This window comes from Lissotriton helveticus, chromosome 6, assembly GCF_964261635.1.
Source record: "Lissotriton helveticus chromosome 6, aLisHel1.1, whole genome shotgun sequence".
Classification (NCBI taxonomy): Eukaryota; Metazoa; Chordata; class Amphibia; order Caudata; family Salamandridae; genus Lissotriton; species Lissotriton helveticus.
The window spans coordinates 1,901,383,735-1,901,397,425 of record NC_136067.1 but is presented as its reverse complement, the minus strand read 5'-3'; positions in this window follow the sequence as shown (position 1 = coordinate 1,901,397,425).

Genomic DNA, 13,691 nt, shown 5'->3' with positions numbered 1-13,691 from the left:
GCTGTATGTAAGGGGAGCCACACAGAGCTCAAAAGAGCAATAAGCAGAACCAAGAAACCGGATTTATTTTAAAGCATTCAAGTAGCACTGCTATTTGTATAAATAAATAACAAATGATGATTGCTTCGTTATTTGTGTTTTCTATAAATTATACTCACTTGGACGCAGTTGTATATTCAGTTTATTTTACTTGTGAAAATGTGGTGATTTCTTAAAGATGTTAATAAACTGATTTATAGGAATTCAATATTACCAGGAATAAATATGAAAATCACATTTTACATCTACACTGGCAATACAAATAGTTCATTCCACAAAGAAAATGCATTCTTCTTACAGCTGCTATAGCTGTCAGTCAGTTCCCAGCAGCCAATTTAGGAATACATCCCGAGTTAATAGCTGCGAGTCAGCCTGGTGTAAAGTAAATGTTTATGCCTAAAAATTATTCGTGTGAAAAGACACCGCTCTACCCTATTAACCAAGAAAATGGGGAGAGCCGAGAGATTGCTCTGAACTGTAATACGCTCAGGCGTGTAGCGGTGGAAAGTGGCAGCAACAATTGTCAATTTTTTGAGTCAGTTATAACACATTATGGAAAAGGGCTTTAGTTAAGAGATTCCGGAAGCTAAGTAGAGTCAACGGTTATGGGTCACTTTAATAGGACGCATATCACCCCCTGACCTCAAATTACTTCCCCCATCTTCGGGTTCACCAAAGCCTTCCTCTGCTCTTCATTACAGTCATCTTCAGAGCTCTCTGGTTTCTCGAGTCCATGCATGAGTACCTCACCCTGTCCAGTTTTTTTTTCTTTGCATTCTGGTACATGTAGTCCTATTTACCTAATCATAAAATAAGAACTACGAGTACTAGGAAGCAAAAAAGAAACAGCGAAGTGAAGAAGAGCAAACTTTTCTTATTAAACTTCGGGTCCCCGGGGTAAGCCAAAACCCTCACCCCACTACTGCGCTCTGATTAAAAAATGCAACCAATCGTATATATTTACCAGTATTATATATTGCATCTGCACCAGTGAGTAGGAAAGTGCATACTGATATCTCTATACTTACAGTTACAATAAATGATTTGAACGATTCCCCCATACATGTAAGTTAAAGTGAAGGTAAGGTTGACTAATGCATTATCACTGGCTTTGCCATCAAAATTAAAAAGACATGTAATTCACAAATTAAGGTCATGAAATTCACAAATTAAGGTGCTGACCCTTACCATACTAAGTTAACCTTAACACTCCCTCTTATTTCTTCAAAAATCTTGATATGAGAAGACTTTTAGATGAAAATGTATTAATATTCGTGTTTAAAGATTGTATGCCAGTGTTACTAAATTCTTGAAGTGGCACTAAAGAGCACTGGTAAAATGTAGCCATGTGTCTGTACATATTAGTCAGTGTGTTGGCGTATAATGGTGGGTGAGTTGATCAATGATAGTAGGTGCATGGCAGTATGATTGCCGGTGATTAGGTATTTGATGGTAGGTGGGATGGCATATGCTGTTATTACTTGATTAAGATTAAGAATGAAATGTTATGTGTTTGGGATGTTCCTTTATTATGTTTCTAAGACCCTGATTGTGAGTGTGCTTGTGTTTTACAACCACTGTGTGAACCCCTATTTGCGCCGGGGTCGAAATTACAAGTTGAATAGTATTTGCAGTATTCGGTAATTACTGGGTGCATTAAATATCTCACCCTTTATTAAATTTCGGTAGGTCAAACCTGCCAGAATTTAACATTGAAAGGTGTATGGTACTTACCTTCCATGGAGGATTCTAATGCAATTCAATTCAATGGCGAAATACATGTTATATTCACCCGCAGCTCATAATAGGTGCTGGCTAACGTACCTAGTAAATAACTTATCCAAAGGTATCATTAATTACCTGGTGTGATATAAGCACCTAGACTTCGAAAAACTCAGAATCGGGGCCTAAGTATCTGAAAAGTTGCATGACGTGTGACTATAATTTTGGAGTGACACTGTAGAGCATTGGTAAATAGTGTCTTTGTGGCTGAATGATGGTGGGTGCTTCAATCTATGGTGGTAGTATACTGGTGTTCGTTAATGGATATGCAGGTGTATGATGGGTTTGTGGGTGTTTGAGTGTATCAACTAATGGTGCTGAATGTGGACACGTGAATGTAGATGTCTGATTGTGGATGTGGGGTGTACACTGGTAGTTGTGTGGACTAATAGTGGTTGGTGTGTGGAAATATGTGATGTTGGGAGGGTGGCTGTATGATGTTTGGTGACTTGCCGTATGATGGTGGGTGTATGCATGTATTGACAGTGAGTAGGTTGGCATATTACAGCGGTTTGTTGGTAAATTAATGTTATAACTTTTTTTAGTTTGTTTTAGTTTTCATGGCAAAAACCGGCATTAACATATTAGTTAGTACACCTTAACTCTCTTTGAACATTACTATTTTTAGGAAATTGCATTCTTTGATAATTAAATGTCAGTTTATTTATCTAGCTAAAGTTGCTTTTTGTGAAAATAATCCAATCCACTTGAGGCACATTGTTGGAATTATGTATGATGTCTGCCCATTAATGTTATATCCCATTACATTTGAAAATTGTCACAGAACACCTGTTGTAAATTATCCAATAGATAAGCATTTACTTGCAAAACAAGAGGGATGTGATGTAATTTCATATCTGCAAGCAGTCACGTGCTGTTCTTTAACCAATGTTTATGCACATGGGTGTTCTCTTTACCAGCTTTTTCCTGGAGCTTTGAGGAGCCTTTCCATAATTCCACAGCTGTCTGAATTTGTGGACATTCTTGAGTTTACTGAACACAACACTTTGCTTGACAGCACAAACTGGAGACAGATTTGGACTGTGTAGGAGTGAGTTGTAAAGTGGTAGGGGTGTTGTGGTATAAGACTAAGAGTGGGGGGATACAACACTTCAGGATATTTCTAGTTATCGACATGGTCCTATTAATTTAAAGATTTTAGGCCTATTCTAGACTCATATCTTTGCTTTTTGATGAAGAAAGATGGCACCTTTTCACATCTTATGTATCCCAATATTCACTTTCATGTCTCATGCATAATCAGATATAAGAAGTGGCTCTTCACTTCCATGCATTGCCATTGAAATGTTACACATTTCATGGGTGCATATTTTTGAGATTACCGAAGACTATGTAAAATTGCTACAATTGCAATAATTGTGGCATATGATCGCTCTCAATGTGTGGTACAATTAGGAATTTTCGTGTTTGGCATGCTACAGATTCACTTACTAAGGTATGATCGATGGTTGAGCTTTTTGACCCACTTAAAAAGGTTATTGCCGCGGTACATCATCTTTTGTATTTCCATTGAGGTGAATCAGTCCTAATGATTCAAGTTGTCGTCTGAAGTTGTTTCCCTTTTCATTCATAATCCCAGGGGAAATACATAAGTTAATATTAAAGTCACCGGAAATGATGAACTGTACCTGGCAATACAGCCTCTGTAGTGATTTTATTATTCCTAACAACATATTCATGTGCTCGTCTTTTGTCTCCTCACTTGGATGGATGTAAACATTAAGTAGTATTAATATTGTTACAGACCCATCGCTTTTGTGCTGTTCCAGTTTGGATACAAGAACCCAATTCGTCCCTATAGTTAGTTGTTCTAGAGTCCAATCCAATTTTGGCATTATTTATTATCATTGTATAAGATATGGCAATTCAGGTCTGTTCTGCAGAGTAGTGTCCATTTTACTGACTTTGGTAATGCTGCCTTTGTGTGTAATCCCCAAAGTGCTGTTCTATGCTGCTTAGTGCCCAACAATAACACGTCTGTCTCCGGCAGGACCACCTCTCTTTACATCTCTCTAAAATGCAGTGCCTCTTTTAAGAGCTCCCCCTATATTTCTTAATTTATTTTTAATACAAACTTTTTTCTTTTTGTTCTTAAGCTTTGCATGGATTAAAGTACTATTACAACTGGATATAAAAAAAATATTTTACATGAATATGATCACTCACATACTTTTAAACCTTTTGGCAGCCTAGCAGAGGAACAAAGAAAAGGGTGCTTGGTAGTAGCTGGGTACAGAACAAACTATTAAACAATATAAAATGGAGGAAAACATGGAAGATGTTATTTCAATATTACTACTTTGAGCCAATCTGTTCTAGGTTCCCAAATGGCAAAATGCCATTTCTCACTGGTTTGTCTGCCACATCAATCATAACAAAGAGAACACGAGTGCCAATAACTCTTGTGCAACCTTGGTACTGGCATTGGATGGAAAAAAACCCTACATGTGCTCTGCTGATGGGGTTTCTAGAGGAGACAACGCAGAGTCCAAGTATTCACTACTCTGTTTCTTGTCCAGCCTTTCCTATGGTTGAGGTGACCCAGCTGTAGCCCTGTCCTAGGTGTGGGTTTCTCTGTGACATATCCATTGTTAAGTTATATCCATTTAATAAAGCGCAGCAAATCACACCCAAAAGTGTATCTCACCGCTCAACCTCCACATAAGTTGCATCCAGTAACTAAATAAAAAGGTTTTTAACACTCTTTTGAAATGAGCATAGACCGAGCAGCAGCGAAGATGAAATGGAAGCTGATTGCACGCCATCCGGGCAGTATAGGAGAACGCTCTGCCCCCATATCTTTCCTCGCCATCGGGGCAGTATAGGAGAACGCTCTACCTCCATATCTTTCCCTGCCATCGGGGCTGTATAAGAGAACGCTCTGCCCCCATATCTTTCCTCGCCATCGGGGCAGTATAGGAGAACGCTCTGCCACCATATCTTTCCTTGCCATCAGGGCAGTATAGGAGAACGCTCTGCCTCCATATCTTTCCACGCCATCGGGGCAGTATAGGAGAACACTGTGTCCCCATATCTTTCCACGCCATCGGGGCAGTATAGGAGAACGCTCTGCCCCCATATCTTTCCTTGCCATCGGGCAGTATAGGAAAACGCTCTGCCATCATATCTTTCCATACCATTGGAGCAGTATAGGAGAACGCTGTGTCCCCATATCTTTCCACGCCATTGGGGCAGTATAGGAGAACGCTCTGCCCCTATATCTTTCCTCGCCATCGGGGCAGTATAGGAGAACGCTCTGCCCCCATATCTTTCCACGCCATCGGGGCAGCATAGGAGAACGCTCTTCCCCCATATCTTTCCATGCCATCGGGCAGTATAGGAGAACGCTCTGCCTCCATATCTTTCCATGCCATCAGGGCAGTATAGGAGAACGCTCTTCCCCATATCTTTCCATGCCATTGGGGCAGTATAGGAGAATGCTCTGCCCCCATATCTTTCCATGCCATCGGGGCAACATAGGAGAACGCACTTACCCCATATCTTTCCATGCCATCGGGCAGTATAGGAGAACACTCTGCCTCCATATCTTTCCATGCCATCAGGGCAGTATAGGAGAACGCTCTGCCTCCATATCTTTCCACGCCATTGGGCAGTATAGGAAAACGCTCTGCCTCCATATCTTTCCACGCCATCGGGCAGTATAGGAGAACGCTCTGTCTCCATATCTTGAGGCCCGGATGCGGGGAATGGAGAGAAGCGCCTTGTCGCTGGATCTTTATGCAAGAAGGACAATAGTAGCCTAAAGTACTATAAAGTTAGGGGTAGATGGATTTCATAAGGAATGCTGTCAGAGTGGAATTTTTGTATACACTGCATCATTGTGGCAGTACCAATAGTGTATCTCTGATATAGTTTCGCACATTTGAAAACGTTGCCTCACTTACACCACATAACTCCTTCTGCGCACTTCTACTACATACCATCCAGGGTTAAAAAAAAAAACACCATTAACCAATACTAATCAATATATGTCTCTTGTGATTTTGCAGGCTATAGTTATACTTGTGATGTTAATCAACAGAATTGAGAAAAACAAGAACAACAAAAAAATAAAAGGTAATCGCTCTGAAAAAAATAAATAAATAACCATTACTTAAGGATCTTGAGGTACAGGCCAGCAACGGTGTATATTATAATGTGTTCTTCATGGTTCCGTGCTTCAGATATGAAAGATGATAATTACCACGGGGCAGATTTACAATAACTGGCGCATCCCTGCATATCAGCAGGGATGCGCCAGTTTTGGCTGGAGCGTGCTGGCTCAACGCACCCTAAGGCACTGGGGCCATATGCCTCCTGTCCACCCAGGTGTCTAAGACAGCTTCGGGTGGAGATGTTTAAAGTGCGCATGACAGGCTGGCCATCACAAAGACAGCAGGCCAAAGTGACATGCGCACTTTAAACAGGAGTGGGCACCACTCTTCCCCTGCTGCCATTTTACAGCAATGGCCTCGCAAAGTCCTGATGCTCAGACTGGGAGCAGTGAGAAAAAAATGGTAATAAATGTAATTTATTACCATTTTATTTTTCACATTTGCTGTGATTTCAGCAGTGGAGCGACATTCCTCTGCCGTAACGGAGAAGCTGCGGCTGCCTAAAACCACCCAGCACCATGTAAGAAAAGAAAGCCCTCAAAATTCTTGGGTATAGGTGCATTTTACACCCTTTGCACATTTAGAATGGAAACTTGCAGAATATGTTAGGTGATGGGTTAAAGTGTAGTAATGTGTATACATACCATTTAGGCGTTACAATCATCAAGTGACTGAGTGAAATCTTGTAGATTTCACTCAGCCACTTTTAGGAGGCGTTCCTGCGCCGGAACACACCCCCCCCCCCTGCGCAGGAACGCCAACTTCTGGCGCAGGGCTTTACAACGTGACGCATCTCCCAGATGCGTCACGTTGTAAACAGTGGCGGCTGGTGACATTTGAAAGTGGTGAGGCGGAAACTGATAATCATACTGCACCGTAGCGAGCGAGCCCGAACCCCCTAAGGAGGAAATTTTTTGAAAAAATAGTGGAAAAATTGTGCATTTTCAAGCAAATTTGAGTAAGCAGGAAGGTTAATAAAGCAATTGTGAAAGTGCAGGTATTACATTATTAAAGAGCTGTCATATAACATAGTAGCTGCTTATTCAGTATAACCACAGAGCTTCATAACAGACTCCTGCAGCGCTCAGGAGAAAAACGGCCCGGGCGCTGGTCTGTGACCGAATCAGGGAGGGTGCAGGCCCGGGGCTTGAGACACACTCGTGAGAAGGGGGTTGCGCACTCGCAGTCCTTCAGGAAGAAGGACCGTCAGGCGAGAAGAGTGTGCGAATGCATTGGTGAAATATGCGAGTGCATGTCTCCTGTCCCGGGACTATATATGAGACAGCATGAACCCACACAGCATGAACCCACCCTACACCCCAAGACCAGGGCTGTTCTGAAGAGATCAGGGCAATGCAACTAAGGCCAATAGATGTTGGGGACTATGCCTAGGACGTGGCAGAATGTTAACTTGCCCCAACTGCCTGAACAGTTAGTGGGAAACTGAGAATTCAATGCAGGTCTCTTAATGAGGCTGATTGCTTTTCTACAGGTTTAACGGTAACCTTCCTTCCCGTCGATGCCCTGCAGTTAAAAGGCTGTGCAGTAAAAAGTAACAAAATATTTGAGCTATTAATTATTAATTATTCATCCAAGGTTCAGGACAATCCCCAGTTGGCAGCACTGGCATAGGCACAAATAAATATCTAGCTAACACTCAATACACTGCAGACTTGTAGCCTAGCGAAAAGCAACAGACATGCAGGCTGTTACGTAGGTAGTGTTTTCAAGTAGGCACACTACTCAGAAAATTCCCAACTTAAAGCGCAGGAACGAAACTGTTTGCAAGATGTCCTGTCCCATCTAGCATAGATGGACAAGATACAGAGATTAAAGGCGCGCTCTTGTAAACTGTTCAAAAAACATTTCTAAAGACTCGGATAAGCAAAGAAACAAATCTTAATACCAACTCTGCATATTAACACGTTAACAGTCCCTTCCAGACTTAAATCTAGCCAGGATGGGCATGGGGAAAAGGAGGAGCTGGGCAGATAAATCTGCAACCTTCTAAGTGTAAAAATCAGTCTTCCTGAAGTGAAACCAGTTTTAGTTCAGACCTCAACATTGCCCAGTGTTACCTACAAGTGCTACAAGTTGCCTTTTTAAGATTGGAAAAATCCTTTGAACTCAATGATAACTAGCACCCTCACCCCCACAAACAACCAGAGAAATCTAGTCTCCCTAACCCTATTTCAAAACCAAGACAAACACATCCACTTCCACGTTTGCATGTTGAGTTGAAGATGAAAGAGCTGTAGATACTGGAAGCCGCACGTATCACCAGTGAGTGAAATGTCCTTTGAGAAAGCGAAGAAACAGGCATGTGAGAATTGTAAAGGCCCAAAATAGCGAACAGAGGGTGATTACCAGAATTATATGCAACATTCAGAGCGACGAATGCAAACAACATTTTTTGGGTTTTGAAGGGTGGAGGCACCGCCTGGATGTGATCCACGGTCTTGGCAATAGGTTCTTTCGAAAATATTATTGGAATATCCTTCTTTGGCCCCGATTTTGAGCAAAGGCGAAGTTGCTGTATGGTTTCATGCGTTCATTTTACTCAGTGCGATTACAAGTTTTTACGCATGCAGATTAATTCCACCCGAATATACCGATCAGTAACATGCTACTTGAGGCTTCTGTGTAGGGAAAAGTGGGTGGTAAAATTGCATGCAAAATATTTGCATGCGGAAACACACTTACCTGGAATTAACAAAGCTTTAAAATTACATGCAGAAAATGGAAACCTGCACTTAGAAGGTGGGTAGTAACAATATATACATAAGGAATTAGCATCAACGTTTTCCTCCTGTCTAGAGCAGGTGCAAATCATGTCCGAAGAGCCCAAAACCAATTAAATGTAATTTTTTAGCCAAGTTGCTTCCAAAAGTCACGCACAGAACAACTGCCCACATAAAATTGAGCAAAATAGGTCATTTTGGGGGAGTATTTGTTTTATTGTCACGACCAGGACAGCAACAGCAGGATGCCAGTATTTTTGAATCAGACACTAACTACCTCATACACAACTATTTCTAGATTACTTGCACTATTGTGTAATGTTTAATAAACAGTGGCGATTTCTCAACACGGGTGGGGGTGTGCCCCACCGTCACGTGCCATGGATGAAAAACTAAAATGCCAAAGAAATGATTGCCATTTAATTTTTTTTACTGATGTGCGCGCCGAAGTCCCTCCGAGCCAAAAGACAATGCTCGTGTCCCCTGATGCCGATTGGCGGCATGCAGGTCTCAGTTATCCATGCCGAGCGTGCCCATGCCTGGAGCCCTGGAGCCCCACAGAGAGGCTTCTTGTAATCAGAGCCCACATGTCTAGGCCAGACTAGTAGTGTGACTGACACACGACACACCACGCACACCGACACACTTCTGGACTGTCTGTTCTGGATTATTGTTCTCTAAATACAACTTACTTTTATGAGGCAGGTGACGTGACGTGACTCACTCGACAGTCTCGACTGACTGTGTGGAGACAGTACTGCAGCAGGCACACACGACTCACGAGGAGGGTACGTACATACATGATGACAGAGTACTACTCTCCTCTCCTCGTGACTCTCTCACTCCTCGTCGTGTGTTGTTTTGGCACGCCAGGCGCGGTGACGTGCATACAATCCTGGCGCAGCATTACCAGCGCCCAGGATTGGCTAAAGAGCAGGGTAAATACTGCCCATTATGAGACCCGGGAGAGCCGGGTCCCTGCCTGTTTGTGTGCTGTAGGGGAGGAGGCGGGGGGAAGGTACTACTAGGTGTGCGCATGCGTGGGCCAGTCAAAAAAATGACTATCCCAAAATGCGCACACACACACAGTGCCTGCTGCGCTACCTATGGCTGCGCTGTCACTCATTGCCGCAGCCCCGCCCCCGCTGCCTTCCGCGATTCCGAATCTGTCGGGCTTGTCCCGCTGGCTCTCTCTGCCGCAAACAGTACTGCAAGTGCGCTTAGTGAAGCGCGGATAAATTATTTTTGAAGCCTATAGTGTTTACTACTTCCTGCAGCGTGCGGTCGTCCATGGTTAGTGGGGCAACGCCCCAACGCCCCTAATGGACGCACCGCCACTGGCACTTGTAAATACCCTGCACCATGGCGCCTCTTTTCTCCGCCGCTGCGTCACAAAAGTGACGCAACGGCAGCGTAAAAGAGGCGCATGGTGCTTGCAAATCTGCCCCCAAATGTTTTCAGATATGGCGCACCTTGACAAGTATTAGCAATAATGCATGCCAGGCTCTAATGTGAGCTTCCCAATTCACACACGAATATGTGTTTGAATACAGCTATTTAGCTTCCAAAGCCAAAGAACACGTGCATGTAAGAACAAAACTTTTCTTTTCCATCTGAAACTGAAACCTCTCTCTCTTGCCTCCAGTTGTCATGGGAGTGACGGTAGTTGACAAAATAATATTGCTTGCACAGTGCCAGGTGATGTGTAGAGTCTTCCATTACAAGTCAGTTTCCAAGTCCAAGTCTATTTTTAACCCTTTAATTGCTTATTTTTTCAGTAGAAAATGGAACTTGTATTTTCCTAAATGCATTTTTGTAAACATCAGGCATAAATGAAAACGAATAGCATAAATGTTTTACTTCATAAAATGTTAATGTTTATTAAAGTGCATAATGTTATTATTATTTTAAATAGCATTTATGTGCTACCTTTTGTCACTTTAAGAAAGAGACTTTTGGCCTTTTATGTTACATATTTTGTCAGTAAAGCAAGTCATACTTCAGAACTTTCCTTTTGTATTTCCTTGCTGGCAAGTTATTTCATAAAGCATGTTCCTGTACATTGTGGAGGCATTGTAAGGGAATCTGTGAGTGCCTTGAAGAATGCTGAGCCTTCAGGAAAAGCAGATCCTGGCCACCAGAGTGCCACGAAAGATTGAACAACAGCTGCTTGTGTTGATGGCAGTGATGCAGAACCTACAGCCTGTGGCGGCTGGTGACGTCCACAAGTGGAGGGCAAGAAAATTAATATTTTTCACACACTGACGGGCACTGTGGGAAATCAGAAAAACCATTAGAGTCAACGCCAAAGCTCTCAATCTTGGCTCATTATAAACGGTGTTTGTAATGAACCATGACTGACAGCTTGGAGTTGAAACTGAAGACAGGGCGATTTTCTCACAGTGCCTGTAGGTAGGTCATAAAATAAAATATATACCTACCCACTGGTTCGCCTCCTCCAGTGCTCAGTGTGCTTCCAGTCTGTTGGAGTGCGTGATTTCAGAACTAACTCCCCAATACAAATTCAGGCGCTGCTCTCATGCTGCTGATAATGTTAAGCAGCATGAGACAAGAGCCAGTTTTGGCTGGAGCGGGCTAGCTCGAGGCACCATAAGGCCCTGGGGGCATATGCCTTCTGTCCACCCAGGTGTCTAAGACAGCTTTGGGTGGAGATGTTTAAAGTGCGCATGACAGGCTGCCGTCACAAAGACAGCCGGCCAAAGTGACATGCGCACTTTAAACAGGAGTGGGCACCACTCCTCTCCTGCTGCCATTTTACAGCAATGGCCTCGCGAAGTCATGATGCTCAGGCTGGGAGCAGTGAGAAAAAAATGGTAATAAATGTAATTTATTACCATTTTATTTTTCACATTTGCTGTGATTTCAGCAGTGGAGCGACATTCCTCTGCCGTAACGGAGAAGCCGCGGCTGCCTAAAACCCCAGCACCATTTAGAAGAAGAGGCCCTCAAAATTCTTGGGTATAGGTGCATTTCACACCCTTTGCACATTTAGAATGGAAACTTGCAGAATATGTTAGGTGATGGGTTAAAGTGTAGTAATGTGTATACATACCATTTAGGCGTTACAATCATTTTGTGACACACACAATCAAATCACTGAGATTTCATGCCACGCACTGTGCATCAACACATGCACAGTGGCTTATGATAAAAAACGTAAATCCGTAAAGCGCAAACTACTCACCCTTACGGGTCTCAAGGCTCTGTGGGCCGTCGTGAAAATTAAGTGAGCTATTGCCCAGAGTCATATGGTGCTGAGCTGCTGACGGAGCAGGGGATCGAACCATGAACTCTGTGCTCTGAAGTCAGCTGCCCTGGCCGCTGCACCACACCTCTCCACTGTGGAGGTGTTCATGTTGCTCTCGGCTAGCCATACCTTACTGTGGAGGAGGATGGTGCTAAACCTTCCCCTCCTGTTGCATTACCAGCTGGTGCATTTACACAGTTACTGGAACAATGTGAGAAGTCTTCTTCTGTGGCAATAGACAGCTGTGCATATGACATTAATGTCACTGCTCTTGTAGTATGCAACATCTGTTTAGCCACACCTGCTCGGAAACTAAAGATTATGATGCATGCAAGACTTCCATCTAAAACTATTGACTCTTTTGTCCCACAAATAGTGACAGTGAGTGAAGGAGGCACATTCAAATCCCCTCCCGAATTCTAACCCAATCCTCTAGCAATCCAAGGTCATGATGGATCACCAATTGTGTTTGAAAATAAAATCTTTCTTTTTTATTTTTGAGTGTCTGTTGTGATGTTCACAAACAGGTTTGTGATTATTTCAGTGGTGCACAATCTATCTCTAGGGTTTGTAAATTGCAATAGCTACTCAATTAGTGTACCAGTGCTGTAAGCAGGATAGATCCTAATTGGTCAGGGGTCAGAATGCAAATTGAAAGAGCCAGGTTTTAAGACACTGCTTGTGGGTCTGAATATCCACTGTGGCCATAAGCTGCTGGGGCAGAGCTTTCCAATCTTTGAGAGCAAGGTAGTAGTAGGATCTGCCACCCCATTTTTTCCTTTTGATCTTGGGTACCACCACCAGCAAAGAACTAGAGACACGAAGAGATTGAGATGGGTGATAGTGAGTAGTTGTTTTTGACAGATATTGAGGGCCAGGTTGATAAAAAGTTCCATGTGTGAGGACTAGCCCTTTAAACCTCATCTACTCCTTGTTGGTAACCAATGAAGAAGTTGTTTCAGAAAGGGGAGGATATCAGTCCTCCCAGGAAGTTTCAGCAGAAATCGCGCTGCCGCATTTTGAACCAGCTGCAATCCCCTTCAAAAAAGCTGTCAGTTTCCATTAAAGTGAGTTGGCTTAGTCCAACTGTGAATTGATCAAGGCCTGAATTGCTATTTTCTGTTGTGGAAGAGGAAGGACGTAGATAAAACTTTTTAAAGCTTTTTAACAGTCCGAAAAAGGAGCCTAGCACACTTGCCACCTGACGGGTAAAGGTGGTCGTACTGTTGAATTTCACCCCAAGATTGCGTGCCAATGTGGCAGAGTCCAATGGGGGCAGGACCCCACTCAGCCAGAACGTCATTGTACCAATTAGGAGTAAGACCCTCAAAATGCAAGATTTCTATTTTTCCGGCGTTGCATTGAAGGTCGTTGGCACGTATCCACGAAAACACAGCCAAAATACATGCTTTCAAATTGATCAGCACATTGGGAACCGCTTTATCTAAGGTGAGGCGCATATGTGTGTCATCAGCATAAGAAACGATTTGAACGCCGAATGATTCTACAAGGGTCACCAGTGGGGTCATATAAATATTGATATATCGTAGGACTCAGGACAGACCCCTGGGGCACCCCCAAAGCCCAGGGTTTTTTGTTCGGAGGACTATTGAGTCATCCAAACAGATTGATGTCTGCCTGCAAAGAAAAAGTGAACCAATGCCAATGCAGAACCAGCAACCCCATGTCACCGAAACGCTGCAAATGAGCAGTATGAGAGACAGT